This window comes from Wyeomyia smithii, chromosome 2, assembly GCF_029784165.1.
Source record: "Wyeomyia smithii strain HCP4-BCI-WySm-NY-G18 chromosome 2, ASM2978416v1, whole genome shotgun sequence".
Lineage (NCBI taxonomy): Eukaryota > Metazoa > Arthropoda > Insecta > Diptera > Culicidae > Wyeomyia > Wyeomyia smithii.
The window spans coordinates 59,569,451-59,588,998 of record NC_073695.1 but is presented as its reverse complement, the minus strand read 5'-3'; the positions used below and the strand labels follow the sequence as shown (position 1 = coordinate 59,588,998).

General features: G+C 37.6%; 1 protein-coding gene across 1 annotated transcript in view; it reads left to right on the top strand.

Moving 5' to 3' along the window:
* The window catches only part of LOC129722725 (uncharacterized), a 232,909-nt gene that overhangs the window by 123,440 nt on the left and 89,921 nt on the right, over positions 1 to 19,548 (top strand). The gene's annotated exons all lie outside the window — the stretch shown is intronic.

Here is a 19,548-nt window from a genome sequence, read left to right as displayed (position 1 = left end):
CTATGCAGATTTTAGGACTCTGACAGACGGATCATGGCATCAAGCTATCAATGAAACAATTCAATTATTCGCTCGATGCGTGATGCGTGCTGTTGTTAATTTTGATTTTCGCAGCTGATGTAAAAAACGGTACTCCATTTAGTCACTTCATTTTTCCTATCATTTTATTCAATTCTTATTGAATCTATGATTTCGAGATAATTACGGGCCCCTAATCGAGCTATTATCGTGCAGTTGATTAAGCTAATGCTCGACAAATGTTTCGGCTTCTACCGAACATTCGAGGACATTTTTTTCGGCCCACGTAGTATGAGTAGGTTCAATAGAAAAAAACATCATTCTAACAATATTCAAATTTCTAACCCTCCCCCGGCGAAACTCGCTTCAGAGGCACCCAACAAGCTTCTAAAAATGTAAATGAATTCGATCCCACTCGCTTCGGGGAAAATACGGCTGTAACCCGATCGGAAAAACTGTTCGAAGTAAAATGGAAATAAATTAATTCATTTAATAATCAAGCGAAGCAGAATAAACAAGAAATTAACCCCATACTGGGTCCGCATCGAAATGAGTAAACATATTCGGACGGCAGCCGACGAGGACGACGGCGTCGGTGGCGGACAGCTAACTTGGGGTGTCGGTTTTTCTACAGCGAATCGCCGGGCCCCGGTATTTGCGCAGCGCGATTGTCCTGGGGATGATGCGGCTCTACCGGGTGGCTTCGCTAGATTAGGTTCCTATGCTGGCGTGGTAGAAGATGACTAACGACGGCAGAAGTGCTGGTATTGTACCGAAAGGCCACTCGGTCCAAGAGGGGATCCAACCACGCCAAGGCGCGGCGGCACAATGAATTGTCATCCCGGCTACGGAGATAATCGTCAGCGCTCTTGTGTTGTTCGATCCGAGACAGTTCGAGTTTTGGATTACAGAAACAGCTGGACGCTGAGCGGCTCTGTTGTTTGGGGGATAAATGACATATGCGAATAGTTTAATTAAAATAAATGGAGAATTTGAACGGTGTCAGTAATCTTCAGTAATTTGATGAGGTAATCTTAGAAGCACATCGGGTTAGTATCATTATTCGTTGTGTTATCATCACATCATGTGTTTATTTACAAAACAAACATAAATCGGCCCTGGGATTTGGACAATGTTTCCCACAGAAATAATACTGTGAAATAGGTTATGGTCGAGCATAACTAGTAGCTTTAAAATGAACTTGAGCATTACTCGGGTAACTTATTCATCTTATAATTGAGTTTCGCCAAGGCGCCAGAAAGGGACTTAAGTGGCTCAAAGCTGGAGTGTAAATTTTAAAGTATAGATTTTTTTGTTGATAATTTTGAATTAATCTTCCAGCAACTGACAAATGAAATTTGGTGCATCAATTAGGACGAATCGAGGAATTTGAAACAAAGACAAAGTTTTAGTTCGTAACTCAAGACCCTAAAAACTAAAGCATTTAGAAGGCAACAGTTTTCAGAACATATTTGTACATCATCCAAATACACAACAAGATAGCTACTACACACACCGAGTTATTGCCAAAATATGCAAAAATGTCTTCGGTAAAGTTCTATGAGGCAACATTATCTAAAACTTTGCTGAGGACACCGTTTCTCTAAAGTGCATTACTGAAAAGTTAAATTTAACATTCTTTGAGGCTTTTTGTATACAAAATTTCTTCTGAAGATAGTATATCAATAAAACCAGTATTTGGAGAATAAATGAAAGGAGCTGACGATTTTGAGCTATCGTACCACTCTGGAACGGTGTAATAGCTGGAGAACATGGCAGGTGAGACTGGACTCCCCATTTGAGCGTTTTTTTATAAGTTTTAACGACTTTGGCAACATGAGGCCGAGCGTCGTCATGTTGTAGAACCACTTTTTTGTTCGTATTGTGGCCGTTTCTCGCACCTGTGATTGACATAATTGCATTATTTGAAGTCGATACCGTTCCCCAGTGATGGTTTCGTTCAATTTTCAACAGTTTACAATAAAAAACACTGACTTGGTGCTTCCGATTCCACAGCATAACCGTGTATACTCAGCGGAGCCGACGACGTGATAAGTGACTCAGCGGAGCCGACAACGTGATAAATGACAAGGAAATCCCCTCGACTTTGTGTTCTTTGGGTTGCTGTAATTAATCTATTTTTCATAAACTGTCACGATGCGATAAGGAAAACCCTTTCTTTATTGCCTCTGGAGCAGTTGTTTGGTCAACGTTCCTTGCCTTCAAAAAGAATCCAAGTTCCTTGTTTTTGAATCATTGCCGAATCATGCAATCGCCTAAAAATGGTTTGGAGGGTAACTCCTAATACCCAAGTAAGCTTCCTGCGTTTGGCGCGGATCCTGATCGAGCAACTCTTCTTCCGCAATTCCGTTCGATTTCCACATTTTTTCTGTATACTTTTCTATTTTTGTAGGGTTATTTTTGAATGTTTTGTATGGTTCAGTTGCATTCAGATATTTGACTCACACAGCCCATTACACGTCGCAAAAATATGAATTTTTCATTATTCAAAACACATATGAAAATTTCATTCGCTTCTCTGATATCATCGAGAAAACAATAACGCTCGATCGAATGAACATTAACGCTTTGTGTGCAGGTGCTACGCGAATCGTTTGTGTTTTTTGGTACCGATTTGACTGAACATTATCCGTTTAGCAGCCGGAGCAAATTCTTCGCGCTGCGGACGCTGGTTACCCTATAGCGGGATAGTAGATTGTGCATTGTGCATTGTGTGCAGACAGTACGTGTGCTGCTTGTGTCCTCAATACCGATGCTGTAACCACAAAAGCCATCAGACAGCCGGAGAAATTCCCCCGCCGCCAGCCGCCGCACAGTAGTTCAATAAGGCAAAAAGTGGAACATAATTCCATAGCGCCTTCATCCTAGCTTAAACGTGTCTTCGGAACAATTGTTTGTATGAATGACCCGCATAATCGCAAATTGTCAAAAAATATGAAAAATTTACTATACTAAAAATAAATAAAAAAATAGAATAAAGATTAGGTGGATTGGGACTGATGAAACTTATAACAGTTCTGAGCACTCGAGCCAAACTTCGAGAAAAAAAATTTACATCATGATTCCCTTGTCCCTTTTGTCCCTTTTTACTTTATACGTTCTTAAAGTTATCGAAAAAATAAGCTAAAACATGCTATTACTTTGTAAGTAAAAGTCTTGGAGATGTGTGGCCTTCAACAAAAACGTGTGTTTCGTATCTCCAAATGCTTCTCTAGAATAACGTTTTTTTGTAAAATGTAACTAACAAAAGTTAATTGCAAAAAATTTACTTTCAAGTAACTTTTGCAGAAAACACTCTGTAACTCTGTACCGAAGAAAGATAGGATTTTCATTTGTTCAGCAATGTTTTATATTTTTTCACGTTCTAAAACTTTGCCGGATAAATTATTCCTCTTTCTCTTAACACAAAAAAGTTAGTATTTTTGATATATGAAAACCTACTGTAACATATGCTCGCCGTACTCTAATATGGGTGAATTGGGATCAATGGAATCTAAAGGAGTTTATAGTACTTCAGCTTAACTTCAAGGAAAAGTATTGACATCATGATTCCACTTGCCTCTTTTTGACCTATGCGTTGTTGAAGTTATCGAAAAAATAAGCTAAAATATGATATAACTTTGTAAGAAAAGTCCTGGAGATTTATGGTCTTTGGCAAAAATGTGTGTTTTGTGTGTCCCAACAATTCCTCCGAACAACACTTTCGCAACTAAAAATGCAACTAACAAAAGTGAAGTACAAAAAACTAACTTTTGAGTAAGTTCCATGTAATATACTTTATAACTTTATACCGAAAAAAGATAGGATTTCCATTTGTTTAACAAAGTTTCATATTTTTGAGTTTTGTACGATTTTGCTGAGTAAACTATTCTTCTATCTCTGAACAAAAAAAGCTATTTTTATTTTATTTTTAGTATAGTAAAAATTTCATATTTTTTGACAATTTGCCATTATGCGGGTCATTCATGCAACTGTTCCGAAGACACTTCCAAGCTAGGACGAAGGTGAAAAGCGCTATGGAATTAAGTTTCACTTTTTGCCTTATTGGAACTTTGTGCGCCGGTTTAATCCAACTATCAGCCACGAGGTCGTGTAGGCATCGGTGAAGTATTCACCTTATTAATATGTATATATTTTTACAATACTATTTGACCAAACTTATTTTGCCACTTTTTCCCCCACTACATTCACATTTTTTTTCGTTTACGTGCGATACAGCAAAACGGTCCGTAGCAAAAGAGTTTTCGGCCCTAACTTAAATTACGAAAATGAAACCGAGAAAAACGTGAGTTGCCGTAAATAGCTTGAAACATGCAAACGCGATTGCTAGCTACGAACTCTTTACGAGGGAATATTGCGTGTACATCCTTGCCAAGGATGTGGAAATCGACGGTGTGGTTAGCGAATAAAAATCTCGCAGTCCATAACATTTGGCGATATGGAGTTGCCTGTTTCAAGAACATCCTGATACAAAATGTAAAGATACTGGATTGCAAGCAATTGTATTCAATATTCGGCATGACCTTTCGGTATGCTCCCCATACAAACAGCGCGAGGAGAAAATAAAGCGTTTTTTAATGAAACGATCAAATCGTTTTTTCACGGAAGTGAACACCGATGACTCGAAATAATCTTTTTGGCGCTTGGTTCGGCTTGGCTGCATGCCGACCATTCAAACTAAAAGGAATCAAACGGAATTGGTTGACTTGCCTCGAATATTGGTTACGATGTCCAGCGTGCATTTTTCGTAAATAGCAAATAATGTAATATCAGGCCTGGAAATTGTCAAAAGATGCTATTTCGTGCTATTGGTTTAATTTTTTGGAACACGATTCATTTTTGAGAAGCTATTGAAAAATGCTATTTTGGTATTGATGATTATAAATATTTTCAAAACCAAAACGGTTTGTGTGATCGATGTGACGTCTTCGGCAAAGTTCTAGATAATCGTTTTGTCTTTCCGCAAAAATATACACCCTAAAAAAATTTGTTTTTTGAAAAAAAAATGAAGAAAGAATAATTAAAGATCAATTATCTTAAAAAGCTCATTTAAAAAAATGGTTCTTTTTTATAAAAACTACACAGGATTGCCTAAACACTGGAGGCCATTTTTTTGAAGGGCATAATGTTTTTTGGAAAGCCAGTCAAACCAAGCCTTTTTGGCTGTAAAAATGTTTTTGATCTACAATAGAGCCTTCGATGGAGAATTAAAAATACTTTTACAGTCAAAACAGTTTGTTTGATTGGCATAGTGTCTTTGGTAAAGTTGTAGATAATAATTTTTTCATTGCAAAAAAAATACTCTGCGAAAAAAATAGTTAAAACAAACCGTTTTGGCTCTGAAAATATTTGCTATCATCAATACCTTTCCAAAATTGCATTTTCAAATAGCTTCTCAAGAATAAATCGTGTTCCCAAAAACTTAACCAATAGCACAAAATGCCATTTTTTTCTATGCAAAGTTTCAATCAAGTGAAAAGTGACAATTTAAAAAAAAATATTACAACTGGAACATTTTTTGTGGAATTGTTCTTATATGGAGGCACTATCCATTCGGGAGAATTTCTTTACCTCTTGTTCTCACATAAAAAATGAGATAGTGCATTCAAAAACAAATGCCTTAGACTAAGCGCAGTATGCATTTCAAAAAGGAATTCATTTTCCTATCTCAATCCCATGTAAAGGCATTGAGTCAGGCAATGAAATTTCTTCTGGTAGCTAGTACGCAGCTAAAAAGAAATCATAAACCGAAAGGGAAAACAAAGTTCACTTGCTGTGAACACTGCTGTGAAGCAAAATGTCACTTGTTCTCGCACGGAATAATGAGCACTTACATTATTCAGGTACTGAAAGTTCCAGGCAGTTGGTTGGTTGTCTCACACCCAGCGATGCCAGATTGGAAGACATTGGCTTACATTCAAAATATTTTTCACGTTATAGTTACCGGAAAAGTTACGTGAATATTTTCCACTATCATTTTCTAGTAGATTCTACGTGATTGTTATTTGAGTTCATCATGACCTGGTGAGATGAATTATCCTTTGAAACTTATTCAGTAGATGCATGCATTTCATGTGAGTTTCACGTAGAATTCATCTACTGGTAAACGACGAATTTGCATACCTGAGTGATTTATTACGCAACATATTTGGATAATTTCTAAAACCCGTTTCCTAGCTCATAAAAATTAGAGAAATAAATGAAAATTGTGCATTTCGTAAAACGTGATTGCTATCAGATATCACTCAGGTATGCAAATTTGTCAATTCGTAAATGAATAAAACAACATAAAAACTGATAAATATTACGACATTCTCGGGGATTGTTATTGTCCGCTGCAGCTGTTTTCGTTCAGGTAACTCTTCCACCTTTGAACAGAAGCTGTGTGAAACCTGTAAGCTCAAGTCTTTCGAAAATTCATTTATTTGCAAGCCATCCAGAAATTCTGTTTTATGTTCAGAATCAGATAACAGCTTCGCCATTTTGATTTCTGGTTATTTTCTCACAGAGAATTCACGCGATACATCCTGTTTGACGTTGTCAAGTTCACGTAGATGGTACGTGACACGGTGTCAAAATTTCGATTAATATCGAATTTTCATGTACCTCTGATTTTTTTTCGCAAAACTGTTGCCGACTGGATAAGAATCAAGGATCGGGAAGTTAAAAAATATTTCATCGGCGATTTTTTGAAAAATTTGGATTTTAATTTTTTCAGCGCAAATCTACAAAAAAAAATCCCTCTAACTTCATTATTGTCAGTCATATTAACATAGTCAGCAACCAGTGCATTTGAGGGTAGTGCAGTGTCATTTAATTTCCAAAAATTAACAATTAAGTCAGTCATTTTACCACAGACAAACAGACGTACCACTCCATACAAAATTCTAAAAAAATGTGGTTCCGATTATTTTGTGCGACACGTACTGGACATATTCCGCAAATGATAAACTTTCAGCCTTTCTGCTGTTTCTGGCAGCACGGCACGCGACTGTCTACTGAGTTCAAAGGTAAAAGGGCTGATGTGCACCACCGCTGCGGCGGAAATATTCCGCGTAATTGAATCTCATTTGAATTGACCGTTATTTTGATCCATGAATATAAATTCAAGGTACCTCTGTTTGTCTGTGATTTAACCATAGGAAACCACAGCAACCAATGCTTTTGAGTATAGTGCAATGTCACTTCATTTCGAAAATTTTACGAATAAACCATGAAGCTAGACCACGAGAAGTGTAGAAATTTGGTTTGCGCCTTGTGCTTCAAAAAAACTAAATTTACAAAGAGAATAGACGAGCAGTGGAAGAAAATGCTCTTTGCTCACTTTCGGCCTATGTATTACGAAAATGATAAAAAGTAACCTAGAGTTTTGTGCAGAAGTTGTTATCTGGGGGTGTACTGAAAGTCCAAAGTTAAGTCGAATGTGATCTAATTATTGTCAAATTACTTATTGCTGACGCACCTTTTCGAACAAGGTCTGAAGCATCGAGATATGAACGTCCACGACTCCAATAAAGATACTTAAATAAAAATAACTTTGAATTTTTCAAAGGAAAAGTGTTTTTGAATGAATTTATTTACCCAATCCGACAAAGATTGAACATGAAGGAAATTTTCTCTACGAAAACATAAAGACAAACTGGTTTGCTGGATTCCCGTACGTTTTTCCTGCATCCCACAAAAATGGTTACATCTTAACTTTTGCGCTGGACGTCTTTTAAATAAATAAATTCAATTCAAATGAGTTTCAATTACGCGGAATATTCCCGCCGCAGCGGTGGTGCACATCAGCCCTTTTACCTTTGAACTCAGTAGACAGTCGTGTGCCGTGCTTCCAGAAACAGCAGGAAGGCTGAAAGTTTATCATTTGCGGAATATGTCCAGTACGTGTCGCACAAAATAATCGGAACCACATTTTTTTAGAATTTTGTATGGAATGATACGTCTGTTTGTCTGTGGTAAAATGACTGACTTAATTGTTAATTTTTGGAAATTAAATGACACTGCACTACCCTCAAATGCACTGGTTGCTGACTATGTTAATATGACAGACATTAGTGAAGTTAGAGGGATTTTTGCCTTTCTCCTAGAAAGGTATAGCAATCACTGGGAAAACCAAAGGTATAAAAGTGGTCCCAATGGCCGAATGTCATATACAACTCGACCTCTTTCGACGAACTGAGCATTTTCTGTATGTATGTATGTATGTGTGTATGTGTGTATGTGTGTATGTGTGTGTGTATGTGCAACTTTTTTTTCTCACTCACTTTTCTCAGAGATGGCTGGACCGATTTTCATAAAATTAATTGCAAATGAAAGGTCTAGTTGCGCCATAGGTTGCTATTGAATTTCATTGTAATCGGATTTTTAGTTCAGAGGTTATGTATCAAAATGTAAAAATCACGAAACATCAATATCTCAGAAACCACACAACCGATTTCCATGAAACTGGTTTCAAATGATCGGGCTGTCTCCAGAACCCTTAACATTTAAATTTCGGTATGATTGAACATATGGTTCAAAAGTTATGTAAAGAAAAGTTATCCTGAGGTTATTTAAACTCACTCATTTTTCTCAGAGATGGCTGAACCGATTTTCACAAAATTAGTGTCAAATGAAAGGTCTAGTTACCCCATAGGTTACTATTGAATTTCATTGTAATCGGATTGTAACTTTGTCCGTTGTTCATAAAAATGTGAAATCATTTAATGAAAGTAAACATATCGACTTTCGCCTAGCGATCACTGGCTAATTAAAAGGTAGAAAAGTGATCCAAATGGCCGAATGTCACATACTACTTGACTCAGTTCGACGAATCGAGCATTTTCTGCATGTATTAATGTATAGGTGTTTCTCAGAAATGGTCTGACCGATTCTTTCTACCTTGGTGTCAAATGAAGGGTCCGTTCAGGTTGCTATTGAATTTCACTGTAATTAAACTTTTAGTTTTGGCGCTGCGTCAGAATGTAAAAATCGCTCTTATATCTCAGAAGCTATGAACATAGTGGAATTCAAATTAATGGGCTTTTAAACCCTTAAACAATGAATTACATAATGTTTAAACTAGTGGTTTGAAAGTTATAACTAGAAACGTAACCCGCAGACTGTTTAAAACTATAGCTAAGATCAAAATATGTGGCCTCTACATCATTTCAATTTGATATTGTACTATTTCAATGTTTGCGGCCTTGCTCGGGATTGAAGTTGAAATCAAAAGTCATTTCTATCATTTATTTTTTTGCCTTTCTCCTAGAAAGGTATAGCAATCACTGCAAAAAATAAAGGTATAAAAGTGCTCAAAAGGGCCGAATGTCGTTTATCACTCGACTCAGTTCGACGAGCTGAGTATTTTCTGCATATGTGTGTAACGCTCTCCCAATCTCACTCGATTTTCTCAGAGATGGCTGGACCGATTTCAATGAAATTAATTGCAAATGAAAGGTCTAGTTGCCCTATAAAAACCTATTGAATTTAATTGTATTCTGATTTCTAGTTTAAAGGTTATGTATCAAAATGTAAAAATCACGAAACATCAATATCTCAGAAACTACACAACCGATTTGAACGAAATTGGTTTCAAATGAACGGGCTACCTAAAAACCCTTAACTTTTGAATTTTATGAAAATTTAACATGTGGTTCAGAAGTTATGTAAAGAAACGTGTTCTGGAGACTTTTGAATCTCACTCATGTTTCTCAGAGATGGCTGGACCGATTTTCAGAAATTCAGTGTCATATGGAAGGTCTTGTTGCCCCATAAGACCCTAATGATTTTTTTTTGCAAACGGATTATTACTTTTCCTGTTGTGTTTAAAAATGAGAAACCCGGCTATGAAAATAAACATATTCCGAAGACTACTTGGACTCATTCACTTTTCTCAGAGATGGTTGATCCGATTTCCATAGAATTAGTATCAAATGTAAGGTCTAGCTGCCTCATCACACCCTATTGAATTTTACTGTAATCGGACTGTAACTTCGTCTGTAATGTATCGAAATGTGAAAATCACGAAACTTTATTATCTTAGAAACTACACAAGCGATTTGAACAATATTGATATCAGATGAACGGGCTAGTTAAGGGTTAACTGATGAATTATGATTGAACACGTGGTTTCAAAGCTTGGCTGCCCTATACGTTCCCTTTTCATTTGATTGTTACCGAACTTAAGCAACCGTTATGTTTTAATTTGTAAAACAACGAAAGTCTATTATCTCAAGTATTACACGACTTTTTTGAACATAATTAGTGTCCTACAAACGAGTCATCTCTCAAACTTACAAATAACAAACTTCATAACAATTCGATATGCTGTTCAAAAGTTTTGGAAAGAAAAGAAATTCAAAGACTATTCAACACTATACCTGCTTTGATCAATATAAATGGCCTCAACATGATTTAAATGTGGTATCGTACTATCTGAACGTTCCCGGTATCGCTCGTGATTAAATTGTTCGAAATTAAGAGTCATTTCTTTTATTTCGCTATTTCTTAAGCACTAACATTACGTCAAATTTCATATTTTATATTTTAATTACAACATCAATATTTTAGAACCCAAAGAGTGAATATACCCCTTGACTGGATTTAAGCATTCATGTGAATCTATTATTACAAATAATAAGTTTTAATGAGAAAGGCTGAGTCTGACCGCTAGGTGGATTAATTTGGGTTTTTTTGTAGATTTGCGCTAAAAAAATTCAAATCCAAATTTTTCAAAAAATCGTTGATGAAATATTTTTTAACTTCCCGATCCTTGATTCTTATCCAGTTGGCAACATTTTTGCGAAAAAAAATCAGAGGTACATGAAAATTCGATAATAATCAAAATTTTGACACCGTGCGTGATTAACCATAGTATGCATGGGATTTTCACGTAGATGTTATGTTTGTAACATAAATCATGCAAAATGGCAGAAAATGAACAAGGAACTTTCACGTAACAATAACTTGAAAAATATATTGAGTGATGATGAAGACATCCATTTTTGTGACGACAGCGGCATATATCAAGATGGCTTGACAACGTAATTTGTTTTAATTCTTTTATCACCAATATTTAGTGGTTAATTTGTGAGTTCGAAATCCAATTTGTGGTAATTTGTGGTTAAGTGGTTTCCGAGAAATTTTCAAAAAACTGAGCCACGCCATCTTGAAACATGTTTTTTCTTTAAATGAATCGGACAACGATGATAGATAGATCAATCGAAACCTTTTAATTTGTGGTTCACGAAAATGTTAATTTTAAAGTCATAATTATCAGTGTTTGTACAGAAATTTATGTTTTATTGTTCACGTAGTTCTACGTTTTATTTATTTGTTGATGACGCTGCTGGCCGCTAATGGCGTTGGCTGTTTGCGGTGTTTGTCACTGCTATACTGAGCGTGCGTGTGGGGATTATGGTAAATATCGAGATTCGGGGAACTTAGCCAACACACTTGCTCTACTACAGGTAGCCCAACAGGCGCAGAATTGTATCAAAGAGTTATTGAACAGATGAAGAAATACGCTCGTATAATTTGTGTTCGCAAAACGGGCAGCGAAACAAATCGAAGAATTTGCAAGAAAAATGATGTAGCAAAATATCTTCAATTTGAATTTTCAATTTGTTGCTCACAGATTATATAATGCCTCGTGGAACTTACGTAGGTTGGAAAAAGGCTTTTGGACGTAGTGTTATTTACCTGGATTATTGATTCTGTGCATCAAGTTAATATTAAGTTAACTTAAATTAGTTGAAGTTCATTCACTTAACTAATCTCATTTAATCTTTGTTGAACTGAAACTCTGTTTTTAGCATGAGGCAGGTATTCGTCAAAATATGTCATGAACAATATTTTTCAAACGGGTCGCAAATGTCAATCCGGACGTTACCGGATGAGATATTTGCGACGATGTGATGTTATGAACTTCCATTCCCCCGATGATTATATGATCGGATTCCGCGAGATTTGATAACTCTTTCAATATTGAAAACGCTCGAAAATACGTAAAAATCACTTATTTCGAAAACTTCTTAAGAGTAGCTATAATTTTTTATATCGGAATTTTTATCAACCGGTTTATTAGCATTGAACATAAAGAATTCATTTGGTGCATAATATTGATCAATTGTAATTTTTTTTTTGACGCCCGGCACAACTTGGTTGGATTCCCAAAAAATGCTTGAAAATTTGTCAATGTTTACAGCGCTCTCAACATATGATAATACCGTTTAACGTTAATCGAGTGATGGTATGTTGTGAAGCATTTATTTAAGCTGCATTTTTTTTTTCTTATTTTGGCCAGATTTTTGTTCTAGGTACTCCTCTGTGCGACCGTGCTACTAGTAGCTTAACAGACACGCGGACAGCAGAAATCTTCTTTATTACTTTGCTCATAAGCTAGCACATATGCACGAAAAAATAACAGAAGAGCAACATTAAGTTGGATCCCGACAGCTTATTTGAACATTTGTTTGAATAGGTGATGAAAAAGTGATAATTATTGTTTGCCATTCCTACTGGTTCTGAAAAATAATCCGTCGAATTTGGATTGCTTTCCTTCGAAAGTACATTTTCGTTACCGGTATCCTTTTTGACAACAAATTTACACATATCCATTCTGCGCCTGTTAAGCTACCTGTAATGCAAGTGTGTTGGCTAAGTTCCTAAGAATCACGATATTTAGCATATTCCCCAAACGCACGCTCAGTATAGCAGTGACAAACACCGCAAACAGCCAACGCCACTAGCGGACAGCAGCGTCATCAACAAATAAACAAAACGTAGAACTACGTGAACAATAAAACACAAATTTCTGTACAAACACTGATAATTATGACGTTAAAAATTACATTTTCGTGAACCACAAATTAAGAGCTTTCGATTGATGTATATATCATCGTTGTCCGATTCATTTAAAGAAAAATTATGTTTCAAGATGGCTTGACTCAGTTTTTTGAAAATTTCTCGGAAACCACTTAACCACAAATTACCACAAATTGGATTTCGAACTCACAAATTAACCACTAAATATTGGTGATAAAAGAATTAAAAAAATACTTTGTCAAGCCATCTTGATATATGCACAACAGCGTGAAGACATTGGAGAAAACATGTGAAGACATTGGAAAATATGTGAACGACCCGAATTTTGCATTAGTGCATTAGTGGTGCCCTTTTTTTCTGCTCGACAGTTTTCGATTTGCCGGAAAGTTTTTTCAGCCTTCGGGCTTCGGGTAGGAAGACATTTTTTCGCGGACCATGAAGACTTTTGAAAAAAATACCTGGCATCCCTGCTCTCACACCAGATCGCAAAAATCATGCGCTCACTGACGTCAGATATCGTTACTGTGAAGCATTCTCAGCTGTCAAAATTCCGTTTGGTAAAAACGGCAAAATTTCGTGAACCTCTTTTTTTTTAAACTGCGTACCACGCTCTACCAAGAAATGATAGCTTTTTCATCTCAAGGTTCTACAGCAAAACGTAAAGCAAAAAAAATATACAAAAATAGGAGGTTGTTTCCAAGACACGACAGCATAACTGACGCACACTACGCACACTTAGTACTAACAAATGCATTGTTGAGAGTGATTTATAAATGAGTCATAAAGTCTACTATTACATGCTCAAATCAAGCAACCTTTTATTAAATAGCAGGAGGGTAGTATCCAAGACACGACCGCATGACGTTCGTCGATATTCTTATATTCCATCAAAACAAATGAGCCGTTGAGAGCAAAAGTGGTACATGTGCCATATTTACACTTTTTGGGTTTTTTGCATAAATTGATGTACTAGAATATCCAAGAAAAATCGAGATCTGATAACCTAAACAAAAGTTATAGCCAGAAAAATTTTTGGTAATTAACATAATCACCATTTCGTTGAGAGCAAAAGTGGTACATATCCAATCTGTGCTTATTAGATGGATTGTAAGTCGATGATCTTAGGATATAGAACAATCATGTCTTCAGCAAAGTTGGTCAAGTGATTGAGTACTTTCAGATGAAGATCTGTCTGTTTTGGAATTTTCTCACTACGTGGCGCTAGTGTACCCGTGACTATTTTGTAACATAAAGAGTTTTATCTATTTCAGTATCAACTCGTATGCTGTGGCCAATTTAGAAGATAACTCTCTGAGGTCTTTGATATAGATATATATTTACACACTGGACCCAGGTTTGGCTTTAGGCAGGCCACCGATAGCCTTCCGGAACATCCAGAAATACCGTAATTGAGGTCAATTTTTTAAACTGATTCTAGAGCTTCCCAATTTTTTCGAAACTGCTTCTGCGGGATTGACTAGAGACGAAACGATTTCACCGAAAGATTCGGAACTAGCGTAAAATGTCAATTTTCAAAAGTATTCCTAAAGCTTCATGTTTTTTTTCGAGACCAATTCTAGAAGGAAAATGATCTTTTAATGAAATATGCTCCAAGATGGGCACCACGTGAACCACCGGTACTACCATAAAAGAGATTAATTTTTAAGAACAGTTCCACTTTTTTTCTAAACCACTCCCAGACGAAAATAAATGATCTCATGACAGAATGTTACTCAAATTTATCATCAGATAGCCCTCCGAACGACCCGGAGTTACCGTAAACGAGATTAATTTTGAAAGACAGGTCCTAGTCCCATCTGGATACGGTGCATAATTTTCCAAGGCTGTATCATATTTTCAGTTCACTCATTTGTCGCTCCTATAACTACATACACTGTCTGCTTTAATGAACAGGTCCTAGTATTTTCCGTGTTTTTTTTTCGAAACTATCACATGCAAAAATATACCATAATATCAAAGAAAATCCGAGATCTGATAACTTATACCAGAGTTATAGCCAAAATAATTTTCAGTTTTCCTTTTCTACTGTATTTCTGGATCCGGAGGGCAACCGGTAGTCTACCGAAAGTTTAATTTGGGTCCATCGTGTAGTTATTATCGACCAAGTAGCAATTCTAAAGATACCAGGGTATTTTCCTTTGAATTGGCCCCAGTCGATCTAGATTATTTAAAATGTCTTCTGTTACATATACCCTAGCGCCACAAAGTGACAGAATTCCTTAACAAACAGATCATCATTCTATAGTACTCAATCACTTGAACAACTCTGCTGAAGACATGAATGTTCTATGTTTTAAGATTAGCGAGCTATAATGCATCCTTCATGCTTGCTTCATCCTTCATGTGTAAGTTTCTCAACCAGAACTCGTTATGCTTTCATGTAACGTCTTTTGAAACCTTTCCAGAATGATTTAGTGCAGTTATGTTGGAAAAAATTGTTGAAAATAATTTAGTATTTGAGTGTTTTCGTTTATCGCGTCTCCTGAAAAATTTACTTAATGGCACATGTACCACTTTTGCTCTCAACGGCTCAAATAGTAGACGGAATTGGAATGCTTGTATTTTCTGCAATTTTATCTAACAGTGCATTTCTGAACGTTGAGATATTAAGGCGACCTAAACAATTTTGTGTACTTAATGAAAGAATATTTAGTTTAGCGAATTCGTGGTCATTTTCCTTTCTTAGCACACAGCAAACTAAACGAAAGTATTTGAAATTGGAGACCAAAGCGATTCAAGCGAAAATTCTCAGATTGGAAATTGTTTGACATTAAATGGATAAAACTTATGCTAGGCTAGTTCCAAGCCGGGTTATAATTTCATCAATCTCATCAATTTATTGGTGTGAAGCTGTAAAATTAATTTATAATTTTGTTTCCAGTGTTCTGGTAACCGTCAGGAGAAGCGTTGATTTTGTATTGTTATTTACCGATGACACGGGATGATTCTACTTCTCTTGTTATTCTTCGCTTCGCACACTACAAGAAAACAAACAAGATATTACGATAATGACACACGCTACCAACACACTCACAGCTATTAACAGTAGCCAAAAAGGCTGTAAGTACACGCGACGCGACAACTCCGAACAAAATTACTAACATATCCGAATATGTTCAGCAATGCTGTGCAGTGCTGCGGTCCGCCGGTTGGTACGTCTGTTGTGGAATGCTGCGATTGAATGAGTCGCCTGATCAGCCTTGCTGAGCTAGAATCTGCTGCTGCTCTAACGCCTACGGACCGAGCCAGTTTCCAGTAAGATTAAACCGTCCTCTTGCTGCAGTAATCGGTTTTACAAAATAGACTAAATTTCTATATGCTAACTTTTATACGTGACCACTTAGAATTAATCTTCCGGTAAGCAAGCCTTTGCGGACTAGAGCGAGTAAAACAACAACAACAACAAATCGGTTCAGATCGGTTGTATATTTCAGTGTCGGCTGTGCTGAGGAAGAAAGGAAGTAATTGGTTGCTCGGCATGACTTAGACAACCAATCGTAAAAGATAGTTTGATGCCAAAACCTCGATAATCTGTTAACGTTTGCGGTAAAAAAGTTGACTTTTTTCAGATGGTGATGAAAAAAAAAAATAAGACAGATAATTGAGTTGGATAAATTTTTCATTAATGGTAATTATATTATCTTATTTGCAGGTACGATGACCATCTGGGAGATTGAAACCAGACCAGCCTAACTAACCAGTCGTCGTAGGTTCGAGTCTCGGCTCGGTTGAGACTGTTAGTGTCAGTAGGATCGTAGCGCTAGCCCCGCAATCGTCCTGTAACTAAACAGTCGGCTGCGAAGTCTGTGTTGAAAAAAACAGAAGGTCAAGTGCCGAATCGGAATGCAGCACCAAGGCTTTGCTTTGCTTTTTTTTTATTAACTCTTAGAAATTCTCGATGGGACGCAGCTGGGGGACATTGGGCGGATTCGCCGACTTCGGTACCACATCGATATTCAGCCGCTCCAGCTTCTCCAATGATCGCTTCGAGTCCCTTCGGCCGACGCCAAATCTGGCCAGAACACCGTGTCATCGCCCTTATGATGAAAGGCGCACCTTCTGGCAGGCACTTCGTACTATAAATTTCTCCGTTCACGGCCAGCCCGGAGCGAAAGAAGAGCAACTTTGAGATATCTTTCTCGCTGATTGTCAGCCACAGCCGCACCTTTTTGGAGAACTTGGTCTGTGAAATAAACTTCACCTCGGTGCTCACTTCCTTCGTGGGGGAGGTGAAATACGAAGTTGCCATCCAGGGTGAGATAGGTCTCGTCGTCCATCACCACTGCCACGTCGCGATTCGCCGGGAAAATCGACTTGACCATCTTATTCAACCGCTGTCGCTGCATCATTAACTGCAGCTACGAGACCAGTGGACGGGACTGCCGCTTCCTGATATGTATTTTCATGTTCTCCAGATACTTCTTCACTGTTTTACCGCATGCTCCAACCTCCCGGCCAAGTGCACGCAGCGATTTAGCCACTTTTCCCTCGGTCTTCCTCTTCAGCATCCTTTGAAGCTTATTGTCGCTCAGGGTCTTTGGCCGTCCGGAAATGGGCTTTTTTTCGATGCTCTGATCGTTGTCCAATAGTGTCAAGATGTTGTAGATGCCGGAAGGGCGTCCACGAAGTGCCGCACGATGTCCGTTTTTGACGCGGCGGGGTACCGTTCTTTGTACGCGCACACTTCTGAACAGAGTAGCTTCACTTTTTTCGCCATCACATTTAGAGTTTGACTGATAGAGTTGCCAATTCTTTTTTTGCTAACTCATGGGTTACTATGATTGATGATGCATGAGTAGTTTCTTCAGATTAAAGGTAAATCCATGAAAAATCGGCAATTTTCGTCCATTTTTTTACCGCAAACGTTAAGAAATGACTGATAAGCACTAAAATCTTGACCCTTTTTTCCATGGTTGAATTTCAAATTCAGATTAGATTTTAAAATTTAGGCAGCGTCAAAAATCTCAACTGCTCAAATTACTATAAAATTTGGGGGCGTTAAGAAGTGCCATTGGTGTTTCGCAATAGTGATTCCTGCAAGTTTGTTTAATCTATCGTCATTGTGGATTTGCATTTGCTGACACGGGATGATTACAGTATTCTTGTTGTTTCTTCACACAAACAAACAATCAAATCATATGGGCTATGAATTTTAACCACCTTACTACGTTGAAGAAACGTTTCAAAAAATTATTCATAGTCTAGAGTAACTTGTTCTCTATCCAACGATGACCAAAATACGTATAGTTATAACAAATTTATAAGCATTTGAAATATTACATTCTACCGTTTCACTCTATTCTTGATTATTTGGGAAGCCACCCTTCTAAAGTTAGACGTAATTCGATGTCAAAAAAAATTGCGTTTTTCAACATTACCGCTTGTTCATCATTGCAACAAAAAATTTGATTTCAGCCTATAATTTGGTAATAATCATCTGCAAGTGCAGTGATTCACACCGCAATGTACGTGTTGCACATTTAATTTGTGGTTTGAAAAAAGTCCTATTAAACCTGTAGCAAAATATACGAACTACAATAAATAGGTTCATAGAATGCATCGGTAATACCGCCTCATCAATAAACTAGTTTTATATCAACCACAAATTAAACATCGGTCATGCAAACATTTCGCGCGTTGAACAATCGTCACTATTGCGATCTGGCACTGGCCGTGCCGCGCCACCAATGGGCAAACCAAAGACAGCCAGCGGAGAGCTGATGTAAATAAATAGACGTTCAATTTAAGGATACAGTCGGCTCACGCTCGCCCCCTGACGGTACAGTGGCAGCCAGCGGGGTGGCGATAGCGAGGACCAGCGATACCAAGGACATAGATCCCCATCGCACAGTGATGATGGTCGAACTCGAACACAATCGATCCGATTGTGCGGTAAACGCGGTGGAAGGGAAGGGAAGAAAAAGCAGAGACACAATCCTCTCGGAAACGAAACGGACACGTTCACGCAGCACCGAGAGAGCACAGTGGGTAACAATTTTAAGCCGTAACTAAAACAGTGTGTCCTTTTCGTTTTCCCGCAAATTCATCCAACCTCCGCTGACAGGAGGAAATTGGCCCCTTCTAGCTTCCAAGCGGCAGTGCGCCATGTCCGATGCGAGAAAAATCCCATCGGAAAAAGGGTCTGGATTTGAAGGAACGGAATTTCGCTTCCTTGCGACAGCTCCGGCCGAAAGTATCATGTACCTTGGATCGAGATAGCGCAAGACTCCCCGGCACGCAGATGGGCACTGCACTGTATTTATGTACGCAGTCAAGCGTTGGCGTTTCCATCGGCAACGGGCGGATCCTGGAGGGGGAGAACCTTCGTGGAAGAGCAAATATGTATGTCGGATATCCACTTTGACGAAAACATAAATTATTTCCCGCTGGGTGGCTGACATCGTCTCAAATTAGTCTGATGAATAAAAATGGACTGTTCGTGTACGTTGTAGATTATTTTTTTTTACGGTTTGGCACAGGATGTCTACAGTAAAAGTTTATCTAGGTTGCCTCCATATGGTACGTGCGGAAAGAACTGATTTGCCTTCCTAAAGATATTCTCACATTGCTCATGATTGTCTGCGTAAAAAATGTTCATTGTTCGCTCTGGGTTTTCGACTGTTTAACGTGTTTTATTCGTTCAATCATAAAGGACAAAAGTCTGAATATTTTGTGTTT